Source organism: Centrocercus urophasianus, unplaced genomic scaffold, assembly GCF_019232065.1.
Source record: "Centrocercus urophasianus isolate 14NV4802_14NV808 unplaced genomic scaffold, USGS_Curo_1.0 seq_2, whole genome shotgun sequence".
In the NCBI taxonomy this organism is placed as follows: domain Eukaryota; kingdom Metazoa; phylum Chordata; class Aves; order Galliformes; family Phasianidae; genus Centrocercus; species Centrocercus urophasianus.
The window spans coordinates 13,452,865-13,465,043 of NW_024884755.1; the positions used below are offsets into that span (position 1 = coordinate 13,452,865).

Here is a 12,179-nt window from a genome sequence, read left to right on the forward strand (position 1 = left end):
GAGACCATGCCAAATCAGAAAGAGATTGCGATGTTTTCTTAAGGAGTAGGCAAGAAAATAATCCTCTGGGCTCCAGACCTGACACTCAGCTTGCTCTAGGTTCCTGCATGCCCATCAGCCCACCCATCGCTTCTGTAACACCATCCTTGAAGGAAAGATGTCATAGCCCAGCATCATCCAAGTAAAGGGGCTACAAATCTGACCAGGGTGCTGAGAGCATTAGAAACTCTCAGCATGAGAATAACAGCAAAAGACAAACTAACAAAGGTTTACAAAGACCTCAGATTAATAGTGGAGATGAAATCAGATGCAGGGGGCCATGTAGATATCAGGGTCACACTGTTGCTGTAGAAGACACAGGGTAGGTCTGTACGTGTTTCCCTGGGGGGTGGGAGCATCGTCTGAGCACTTGAATGCTTTCAGGCATAAAATGTTTGGATTAAGACCCACTTACAGGTGCAGAGTGCACTCTCGCTGATTTCCAAACTGGCAGAGATGTGCTAGGGGAAGGTTCTGATCACTCAATCAGTTACACACAGGTAGGAGATACGAGGAGCTTCTGAAAGTGGAAATTAAAATTATTATTATCCAGACAAAGCTGTTCTGCAAGACCTGTACTCCTCCCAAAATGGCAGTAATGGGGAAAAGATATGTGAGGGAAACAGCAGGAGGAAAACAGCCCTTCATTTTGCATTTGGAAGTGATGGAACTGCAGGGGAAGGGTTGGGGAAGGGTCTACAAGCGTGGGACGAGTGATGCTAAGCAGCCCTTGGTGAGTGCCACCAGGATCCCCATGCTCAGTCCTGCTCATTAGCAGCACACATGCTGGAGGTGGTGCTGAGCTGATGGAGGGGAAGGAGAAATTGGTTTCTGATGAATGAGTAACCAGGTGAGATTAAAGTGTGGCTAACTGGCTAGGAAGGGAAATGTTTGAACTGTGTTAATGAACAGAAGGGATAAATTAAGGTGGAACAAGGGGCGTTAGCAAGGAGCAATAGGATGAAATTAATAAGGAATCATCAGATTTTATATATGTGGCTTACTTAAATAAGGGGACAGCTCAGAATAGCTGCTTCTCACTCGCTCCCCAGAGGATACCTGCACAAAGACTGCTGTGAGCTCTCTGGATGTGACATTAGCCTGGTGAAATAAGAGCCATTTCTGCAGAACTGACAGTGCCCTTCACACTCACGCTTCAGCTTATTCCTCACCACCTCAATGTGTAGACAACAGGTATTTATCAGTGTAACTTTCTTTTTTTAGTAGGGAGATTTAAGCTTGCAAAATAATCCCCTCATTGGACATGCAGAAGGAACTGCAAGATTTGGCAGGTCTGAAAACAAGGCAGACAACAGAGAGAGGGATTTAAGCAGAAGATCACAAGGGAGGTCAGCTCCTGGGGGGCTGGCCCAGGCTTCTCACCCTGGTGCAGAGCATCCTCTGGGGCAGCCTGGTGCCTGCATAGTTGTGCTCGTTGCCCACACAGCTGCCCACCGGGCTGTGAGAAGTTAACAGTATTCTCCCACCCCGGTGAGGTCTCCCCTTGGGAGGACAATACACTTTTGTAGGAGCTGCAGAGAACAATCTTCTTGCAAACATGTGGACATAACTCAAGCTCATCCATCTTAATAGGACTTATATAATTTTCCTTGATGGTTCTGATTTTCTATCCTATTAATAATAGAAAAGCTTCTCTGCTTATATATAATGCAATTCAACAGCATGTCTCAGAGGAGGATCAAGATCATTTTGGCTTTCCATCAATTTGATACCAATCCCTCTCCCCTTAAATAACTTCAGTGTGAGAACAGTGAAGGGGAGTGGAGATTCAGCATCTTTGAACCTGAATTTCCCTGAAGACAGCAGGAATCTTCTGACCGATGGCAGCAAGCTTTGCGTTACCTCCCACAAGGCAAATCCAGGGGATGAAAGCTCTTCTCTCCCCATAGACCAACCTGGATGCCACTTGGGTGGAGCAAGGCTGGTCTCAATTAGCTGACAATTGGCCCACAGACACCATGGGAACAGGCTGTGATCATTTTCTGATGCACACTTTTCAAACTGGTGTCTGGAAAAGGGCTCGTTAGTCAGCGTGTGCCAAATGGAATACTTCATGACAGCACTAATTAAAATAAATGAAACTTGACTTTTCAAGATGACATTTTTTTTATGGCAAAGTACAGTAGTTTGGAAACATCTTTAATTTAATTGCAAAATACTTTCTCCGGTTATTTACTTAAAACTGTCTCCCATCACTGAGCTACACCAGTATTTCAGGATACAGACTCTTGATTTCGACGTTTTACATTACATTATCAAGTTAATCTACCCAAATCATTAACCCCCAGCAGGAAAGATTTTTAATTATGTAGATTCACTGAGCGTTTTTCAAGAACTCTTTTATTTCTACGAGTTCAACCATCACATACAGTGGGGAGAGGAAAGGCACTGTCCTTTTGCTCTCGATTTCATGAACCAGCATGTTGAAACGCAAGTTTTGGCAAATGTATCCAACTCACACAGAAAACAGTTAATGCCCTGGAGAATTCCTGCCCTCCTGGAAAGGAGCACTGATGGCACTTCAGCACGCAGCAGGAAAATGTAGACCTAAGGGAACCTCTTCGTTTCCTCTATAATTACTCAGTTCTGATATACATCTCATGGTGTGATATCTGAATCAAGCTGAAGCAAACAAAAAACGGTCGTGGATTTACAGTCATAGTTGGTCCTTCTCTTTTATAGGTCAGCAGTCACATCAAAATTGAAAACAACACCAAAAATATCTCTTGATGTTTTAGAGAAACCAAAGCTTTGGGGAGAAGATGGAGGGAGGATGCCGCATTAACTTCCCCAGAGAACAGGTATTGGCTTGAGCACTTACCTCTCCAGTACAGCCCCCCGTGGTAGGCACTCGCTGTCTTCTCCAGGTTTGGAGTCATCTTGGGAAAGGCTTCTCACTGAGGGAGAAAAACATTGCTGTTGTAAATGCTGCAAAAACTAGCAAGTCATGACTGGCACAACTCCAGCCCTCCATAAAACTGTGCCGATTTACTCATCTGAATCATTATCAGAGGCTGAACAGCATTTGAGAGGAAACAACTGTACAAAAGCACGCTGTTCTCTCTGTTAATGTCGTTGGCAGGGTCAGGAGCAACGATTCGTACCACCAAGCATACAGCATATACCAGGCAGTGAATGATGGCAATAATCCTACAGGAAGAGAAACATGAAATGCCAGGATTTGTCCTCCGCAAAGAATGACACCATGTTCTTCTGACCTGTGTAGCCAAGCCCCAAACACAGCACAGACATGAAGCACTTAGAAATCTGATCATGTTTTAGCTGATCTGGGGGAAATGGCCCTGCTCTGGAGTCTCCAGATAATGAAGACATCAAAGCACAACTGGAAAGAGTGAAGCATTTTGTGGCAATCGGTTTTACAGCTTTGAGAGTGCCAGAGAGCTGAAGTGAATCTGTGTGTAGAAGATCATCGTGTGGGAGTTCCCAAAATCCATTGGTAGGTGTCTGTATGGTGCAATATGCCACAGAAGCTCAGTTGCCACAGTCCTGATTGCTGTATTGATGCACTGGGTGCAGCCACCAGAGGGATCCACAGAGTGGATTTATGGATATTGAAACTTCCTGCGTGGCCACTTCTATCCAAGAAAATTCATTTCAAGTTTTATTTTCTTTATTCTTGCATCTGAAGCCAATGAAATCTCTCATCTGTCAGCCTGTGTGCAGTTTTACCCATTGCAGTATTGGAGTTAGTAACAGCATCTCTATCTGCAGCTACAGACATCATCATTTATTTGCCCTGCTCTGCTCCCAGAAGTCCCAGGTGGGATTCAGTTATCACCGAGTCTGTACCTAAATTAAACGTCAATCTATTATCAGACAAACCACTGTGCCTACAGTATAAATATGTGCTCTCTGATCCTGGGGATGGACTTGCAGCCAGCAGTCCTTCAACACATTTCTTTCTTGATTCACATCTTCCTTGCATTTCAGAGTGCCCATGATCTTACCAAAGACAAATTCCATGACACCAGAAAGAAACGTGCTGACTCCATCCTCCTCACTTTTGTTACCTGCCTGTGGCTATCCCAGAGCTGTAGCTACTGGCTGCTGCCAGCGAATGCACAACAGCTGAATATAGGAATTAATGAAGGGAAAGAGGAAAACAGAACATAATTACTGCATTTCAGGACTCTGCAAAGTGAAGTGGCTGAGGGTTCTGTATCTGTTGATTGTGGATGGGACACACTGAAGTATCTACATATGTTCCTCCTGGAGCCAGAGTAATCCACCCATGGTTGTATGTCATCATGTGGCTCCATCCTGGGAGACCACATCTAGTGTAGAGAACAACAAAACCCAGCCTGGTCCTAATAAGGGCCTTTAGGGAGATTTGTGCATGCTTCCAGGAGCTACTGGGTGTCAGAGCTTTGTAATGGAATAGGAATGGAGAAGGCTCAACACCTCAGGGAAATAGCAGCTGTTGGATGTATCTTGTGCAACATTTGATTTAAATGAGTTAGAGAGTATGCAATTGTTTTAATTGATCTAATGGCAGAAAAACAAAAACAAACCTTGGGACTCATTATCCTTTCAAACTGGCATAGATGAGGAATAGTTTGGAAACCAGCAGCCCAAGTCTTCAGCCATTACTAATCTTCCTGGAATTTAAGTGAAGTCAAACGAGTTCTGCCACCTTAGAGGAGCTGAAGATACAGCTTGATGGAATTACAAAGCATGAATATACCATAGGCCTAAAGAGAATTAGGCCCATTCTTTTTTTAAAAAGCAAAGCTTGATTAAGGATGTTCAGAATAGGTTTAGAAAAAAGATCACTGTCATGCCTCACTACCCTCATTGTTCTGTTGAAATATGACCCAGGGAGATATTACACTGCTCTGGGGTTTTCTAAAAAGTCAAGGAAGTGTGGTTTGGGGAGCAGGGGGAACAATGCATTTGTCAGTGCTAATTGCAGGCGTTAATAGGAGCAGTGGCACAGCAAACTGTCTGACAGTCTGAGGAAGTTGGAAGCACAAGTGCACTTCATGGGTGCAGACATACAGAGATAATTTCACTTGCAGAATGGAGAGGCAGGATCTGCGCTCGAGAGCAGACGTGCTGATACTCCCAATGTACCATTCAAAGGTTCAAGAGCTGCACTGAACGACGGGGGGGGGAGAGGGGGTGGAAGGCATTTCTGAAGATGTAAACATAATTACTGCCAATGCCCTTGGGGCATTGTTCTAACATTTGTGAAATACAGAGCAAGAGTTTTATGATGTATTAGTTGTAATGGATAAACCTCTAAGAAAATGTTCTTAGCTGAGGCACAAGGAGCAGATATTTAACAATGACACCCAGTGAAGCCATTGCAATCTGGGTGTAGCGTGGGAAAAAGTTGGATCTGATCCCATTTAAAAAGTACATAAAGATCTGTGGAAGATGCTGGCCTGCTGACACTGGGATCCAGACTAGATAGCAGCCACCACCATGATGTATGCTTGGGGGCTCTTATGGTAGAGCCACTGGGTTGGGCGGAATCAGATAAATTCAGTCAACTTTCAAGTTCAGTCAGGAATTTTCCTGCTCAAGGTACATTAAATTATGTTCTGAACCAAATATCCAAACAGCCCTAGCCAAAAGAGGATCATTTCTTTAATTAAGAATGGGCATTTTTATCTTGAAGGATCCCACAAGGATCCAATTAAGGCAGCACACAGAAGCTGCTAAAAATGCATTCGTATGCTCAGGGTGTGTGGGATCTGATGGAGGAGTGAAGGTTTGTGGTTAACATTTGTGGAGAAGAGGTACTGAACATGGCCCAGACTGCCACTTCAAGAGCCTTTGGGTTATTTTCTTAGTCATTCCTTGACTCAGAAAGCTTCATAGGTCAAAATTCCTGTCATCCAAAGCTCTGTTAGCTTATCAAAGATATTTAAGTAGTAGATATTTAAGATATTTAAGTAGTTTCACATATAAAGATATGTATTTGGTCTTTTTGTTTCAGTGGAAGTTTCCCCACAAAATCTTGGACAGAGAATTTGAGCAGCGATGTCAGCAGAAACCTCTACTTCAGTTCTCTCATTTTAGCAGTGCAAAGAGATTGAACAATCTCTTAGATATGGCATTTTATGTTACTACCGCGTCTCCTCTCCTTCTTGTTTGTAGCAAATCATCTTTAACATTGAAATATTCTCCTGTGATGGAAAAGTTCACTGGAGGCCAATGCCTCATTACACTGTGACATGTACCTTCCCCTCTGCGGATGCAGCTCCTCCGAGCACCGTGTGCTCTGTCTCTCTTCATCATCCATGGATACGGAAGACACAGTCAGAATAGCACAGGTCACTATCCCGAGGAAGTCGAGCACTGCAGCTGACAGGGATTTCAGTCAACACCATGGAGCTCCTGTGCGTGTTCTGTGCCTTCAGGAGGAGCAGGCATCATCTGCCAGCCCTACTGCACGCAGCCCTCTGCCTTTCCCTCTGTCCATATTTACTGGCTCTGTCCCTCTGTACAACCCAATAGAGAGAAAGCCAGAACTTAAAGATGTTTATACTCTCCCACTCTTTCAAAGGGGGAAGAATGGAAGGCTTAATATAGCCTGAGAAACAAAGACAACAGCATGGGTAAGTAAGAAAGCACAGGTGTAATTTCTGGGCACAGTGAGAAGTCTTTTAAAAGCTCTTAAATGAGTAGTGTGTACATGTTTACCACTGCAGCAGCTGACATATAACCACAGGAGCGCTGCACTATGGGGATAAAATGAGAGCTTGTGGAGGGCTATTGAACACTGGGAATTTTCACAGCGAGGCAGAACAAAATTATTTAGCACCAGGGGGTTCTCTAATTTTGGTACACTGGGAAAATAAAGCAGCGCCTTTGTCCAGAACTAATACTTCCTCTCCAAGGGCCAACTCCATCTCAGTGCTGCTGCCTCTCTGATGCAGCCCAGGTGTGAAGGCCAGCTCTTGTTATTTGGGCTGTTCAAGAAAATGCAATAGGGATATTCACCCAAGGCTTAAGTGAAGGCCTCAGCCCATTCCATCTTTGTTGCTTCATTTACCTGACTTCTGTTAATTGTCCCAAGGCTTACAATTTAGCATATATTTTACAATGTAAACAGATCTTCCAGGCTGGTGGCTTGGAGCCCAGGGACTCTCCTGAATTACAAACAACAGAGCTGGTGAAGCTTTGATGCTTGATGTTTGCTGAGAGAGCAGATGAAAAACCCTCCTGGGATGAGCGGAGCTTTGGCCCTGATTCGGGGCCAGCGTGGCTTGTAGCTATGTTTGCTTGGGAGCGGCCATCCTGCAAGGGTTTGCAGCACAGATTCATGGAGGACGAAGCCCCAGTCGCTCACCCAGGCACTCCATCGCACTGAGAGTTACAGAGCTGCCGTGTGCCTGGAGCAGCAGGTTAGGACTTCTGCTCGACAGCTTGTAGATCGCTGCCCTGCTACTACTAAAGCTGCTACCGGAGCTAGCATTGATTTGAAAGGCCGCAGCACAGCGCATTACAAGATCATCCCATTTTTATGGCTGAAATTACGCTATCTACAGCCATTAAGTACCTTTTTTTCCTCATTAAATTTTGATCATTTTCTCTGATAATATATAGCCTTGGAAGATTGCTGTTCCAAGTTCCTGCTTTTGCCTTGCTCCCAAGGTTAGGGCTTTAAAAGTGTGATCCTGCAAATTACTCCCCAAGTAAGGATCTTTATGCAAATAATCCCGTTAACTTTACATGAGAAAAGGTTTGCCAGATCAGCGCTGTTATCCCTGAGCTTGCAATGGAAACACAACTGACCTTTAGCTGTAATGAGTGCTAGTAAAAAAATAAGTGTGACAAAATTGCCTGGATCTCTGCAAGCTGCCATAAGCTGAGCGGTGCTCTGACTGGGGCAGATCACATAGCATGCTGAAAGAGTTAAGTCATTTCATGGTGTTAGATAACAGCTAATTGACAGCAGATATAAGGCATGTTGATAACCAAATGTAATTCGACAGCTAAGAATGAAAGAGCCCAAATATCTATTAAACCAAGCTGGAAGGGTGGTATTGTAGGAATGTTCCCTAAGCTTTCACAGCTGAAGGAAAAAAAAAATAGAAAAGAAAAAAGAAAGAAAGAAAGAAAACGTGATGTTGTGATGTAATACAAAAGAAAGAGGAATCCAAACAGATGGTGCAGCTGGTATGTAAGACACCAGTGAGACTGCACCTAAAGCATGGCACGTTGAGTGCTGTGCAGCGTAAATATGCATCAGCTGTGAGAAATGCAGCTGAGTGGAAGTGTTATGGCACTGTGCTTATGGGATTCCAAGCAGGACAAAATACCTTGGTGAGGTTGAAAGCCAGGGCAGAAACATCTCCTGTATCACATCAAATCAAACTCAGCCATCAGGAGGTGCAGGGCAATAAGGCAAATACCTTCTAGAAAAGGTTTTTTTCAAGAAAAGGGTAAATCTGGCACTGAGGGATATGGTTTAGTGGGCGTGGTGATGATCGGTTGCTGGTAGGGCTGGATGATCTTAGTGGTCTCTTCCAACCTTAATGACTATTCTATATATGATTCTGGCAGGTTGGCAGGTTATCAGCACTGAAGGAAACAGGGCAGGCGTGTTGGCACCCCGTAGGTCTTTCCTCCCACCTTGTCTCCCTCTACCTCTTGGTGCCTTCCCCTCCCTTCAGTCCAAGAAGCCACAGCACAGCCCGTTGTGCTGATTGAAGGACATCCCTGGCACCTGCCAGCCCTGCTCCGCCTGCCCCCAGGCAGCCAGCCCTTAGCATTATTAACACAAACACTTGCCATCACTCTGCAGCTAAAAGCAAACAGGTCAGCAGCGTTGCCACCGCACCACGCTTCCCTTTGCTTCCTTTCCACTCCATTTCTCCTCCCTGCCTGTGCCTGCCCCTGACCCTGCTCCATCACTCACTGCATGCCTCTCCTCCAGCTTTCTTCCTGCCCTGCCTTCCCTTCCTCCCCTTCTTGTCCTTTGTCACCCCATTATGCAAGTGCCTATTTTCTCTTCATTTCCTCGCTTTTACCATTTTCCTTGCCTTGTTTCCTCCCTTCCACTCTCTGGTGGTGTTTTTGATGCCTCTCTTTTTATTGCCCGGCTGCATTTTCTATTGTATTACCCGCCATTATCTCCAAATACATTTTTATATATTTTCCCCCTTTTTCCAGTCTGACGTTTTGTTCCCTGTAAGGCACCAGAAAGCACTAAAGGTTAGAGAGGGAAACTGAAAAGCATTCCAGTAGTTTTCCATCAGACTGCATAAAGCACTTCTTCCACTTGATGAGAAAGCAGCGAGCAGTTCCTCCCCGCATCAGGCTCTTTTACAAAAGAGGTTTCTGCAAAAAGAAACCAAGCAGATTGCAACCCAGCCTCTCCTTATCTTGATGGACCCACTGCTTTTCTGTGCACTGTGATGCTGATGCCATGTGAAGCCTTGGAGAGAGGAGCTGGCTGCCAGCATCACTCCCTGTGGGTTCCATGGCCGTACATCCCACCTGGAGAACATACCAGGAAAAGAGATCTCCAACTTTGCTCATCCTGAAGTGGAAGCAAAATGGGAGATAGAGGAAGAGATGCCTTGCTACAGCCCCAGCAAAGCAGTGATGCTTTTAGCACAAAGCACCCACATGTATGAGGAGGTGCTGCAGCGGCACCGCATCCGTGCTGTAAGCATTGCTGCACGATTAGAAGCGGATGAGACGAAATGCAATCTTGAAATGATGCCTAATAAGGCACAGGGAAAATGAGAACATACAGCCAGAAGGTGAAACCTCAGTTATGAAAAATTTGGTCTCCTGTTTTTCTTTAAAATATAATTTCAGTCAAACGGATCTTATTTGCACACTTGCATTTGTCATGCTGTCTCTTTTCTGCAACCACACAATACTTCTATCTCTGATGAGGAAATATTGTAAATGCTTTCTCATTCTCCACCTTTGCTACGGTTCTCCGCTTTTTTCCCCAGCATGAAATGGAAAAAAAAAGTGCCCCTCATCTAAGGCACAGTACCAGAGGTTTAATGTTGACAGTGTGCTTTGTCACTTTGGCTCTGGAAAAGGCTTACAAAAGCTTTATTAACAGGCTCATTAGCACGGCCTGATTTACTTCTGCAGACTTTACTCTTTTACTAGTTTCCAGGAGCATCAGCATCAGTTGCAGGGCTAATGAATTCGCTCAGATTTGCATGCTAATGAAGCTCCCATGACTCTCTGTTCTCTCTACTTCAAATCAATCTTTGCTGTTGCTTGAGGAATATTAATAGAAATAAAAGTAAAGGGGACCACCAGACATTCAGCTGGACTTGCTGTAATCCAAGGCTGCTGTGCCATTCGTATTTCATACATTACACTGTTTCACATCTTATTTCTTTCATGCCTTACTGACTGCAGCTGTGCAGGAGGCATCACCCTTAGGAGATTCCAGGAGTGGTGTTGGCCAGGAGCTCGAGGGACCGCTCACATCTGAGCGCTCAGTTGATAGGTCAGCCACCTGGAAGCAGTTCTGTGCACCCATACAGCTCTAGGTATTTTTTCCCAAACACACAGATTTCAATTCCCTGCAGCTGAAACAGAAAACCCTTCAGTTCCGGTTCTCTTCATTTTCTCTACTGCCCGGCCATGAAGCTTATCCACAAAAATGGGGTGAGGCATCTGTTCAAGGTTCTGGGGCCCAGTAGAGGGGGTCTCTGGCTTTGAGCAATTGTCGCCTTGTGGACTGGTTTGCTGAAAAATCACTTTGTGCCAGAACACCTTTTGTTTTGGACTGTTGTGACAGAAGAAAAATGAATTTGGAATTGCAAGAAAGAGTTCAGAGCCCCAAATCCTCTGCTCTGGCAGGTCTGTAGGTTTCCTACCCCACAGGATCAAACCAGCAGACAGAACCAAAGCCAACTGTTAGCTGGAGATATTACTCTTTCACCCCTTTTCATTTTAGCAATGATAAATGCTGGTATAGAACCATAGAACTATCCAGGTTGGAAAAGACCTCCAAGATCACCAAGTCCAACCTCAGCTCACCCAGCCATGCCCACTGACCATGTCCCTCAGTGCCACATCTCCATGGATCTTGAACACCTCCAGGGATGGTGACTCCCTGGAGATGACTGTTGCCCTAGGAAGAAATCCCATTGCACAATCTTATTTTTACAAGAATATTTCTGGCTTCTGAAAGCGCGCTTAACACATCCAAATTAACAGAAAAGTGGATTCTTCATCGGGCAGCTTCCCATGCCTGCTCTTCATAATTTGACACAATAACAAAGCATACATGGAGATTAAAATGTGCTTTTTGGATGTCCAATTGCAAGAAATCATTCAGCAAAATACATGGTAACATTTTCATGATATCTCTTGTGAGCAAGCATAAATCAAACAGCTTCATTTCGCTCATTGCAAAAATAACACAATCCCTATGTATATTTTTTTCCTTTTTTTCTCTCCCCCAAACAGAAGTAAAGAAAATTAAATAAAATGAAAAGCAAGCTGTGGACTAATTATCCTTTCCTAAATGACTTCATATTGTAAAATAGCCTATTGAATGCGTAATGAACATCATTACCACCAACTGTTTGCAAGTGGAGAAGAGCTGAGCGGTCATCCCATCATTATCAGCACTTGTATCCCACGTGCTGCAGTGCCATGGTGAGAGGGATGCCTCCTGCCCCAGCTGCTGGAGCAGCAAGCCAGGCTAACAGCCTGCAACTTTTATTTATGCTCAGTAGCACCTCACCCTGCCTCCAGCTCCAGTCTTACACTGTCCTTTTGCTGATGGATGTGTGCTGGGGACTGGCAGCTCTACCCAGCAGTGGGGAGCTGTGTACGTGGGGAGGGGATGGGTCTGCTGCTGTGGGAGCTTGGGAGAGGTAATGGTTGTCAGGGCCCTCTCCTGGATGGGGTGTTCCCATAACACAGTGAACATTTTTTGGCGTTTATACCAGATACTCCCTTTAAATCTGTTTGGTGCTCTGAAGCGAAGAGGTCATTTGTAACAGTTTGGCCTGGATCATCCTGAATGAAAACATCCAGTCAACCCCTAATTGTGACAAATTATATTAGTCTGTGTTTGTGCAACTCACATTGCAGCAACTTAATTCAGTCTGCGCTGGGGTCGAGGAACCAGGCTGGAGCACAGGACCTGCACA

At 44.8% G+C, this 12,179-nt stretch overlaps 1 long non-coding RNA gene across 1 annotated transcript in view; it reads right to left on the reverse strand.

Annotated features, from left to right (window-relative positions):
* Positions 1–327: 327 nt before the first annotated feature.
* The window catches only part of LOC122161942, a 33,833-nt gene continuing 21,981 nt past the window's right edge, over positions 328–12,179 (reverse strand). Inside the window, exons 3-4 of the long non-coding RNA XR_006169356.1 lie at positions 2,882–2,957; positions 328–559 (exon numbers count right to left, since the gene is read on the reverse strand). This is a non-coding gene — a long non-coding RNA (uncharacterized LOC122161942). The remainder of the gene's footprint in view (positions 560–2,881; positions 2,958–12,179) is intronic.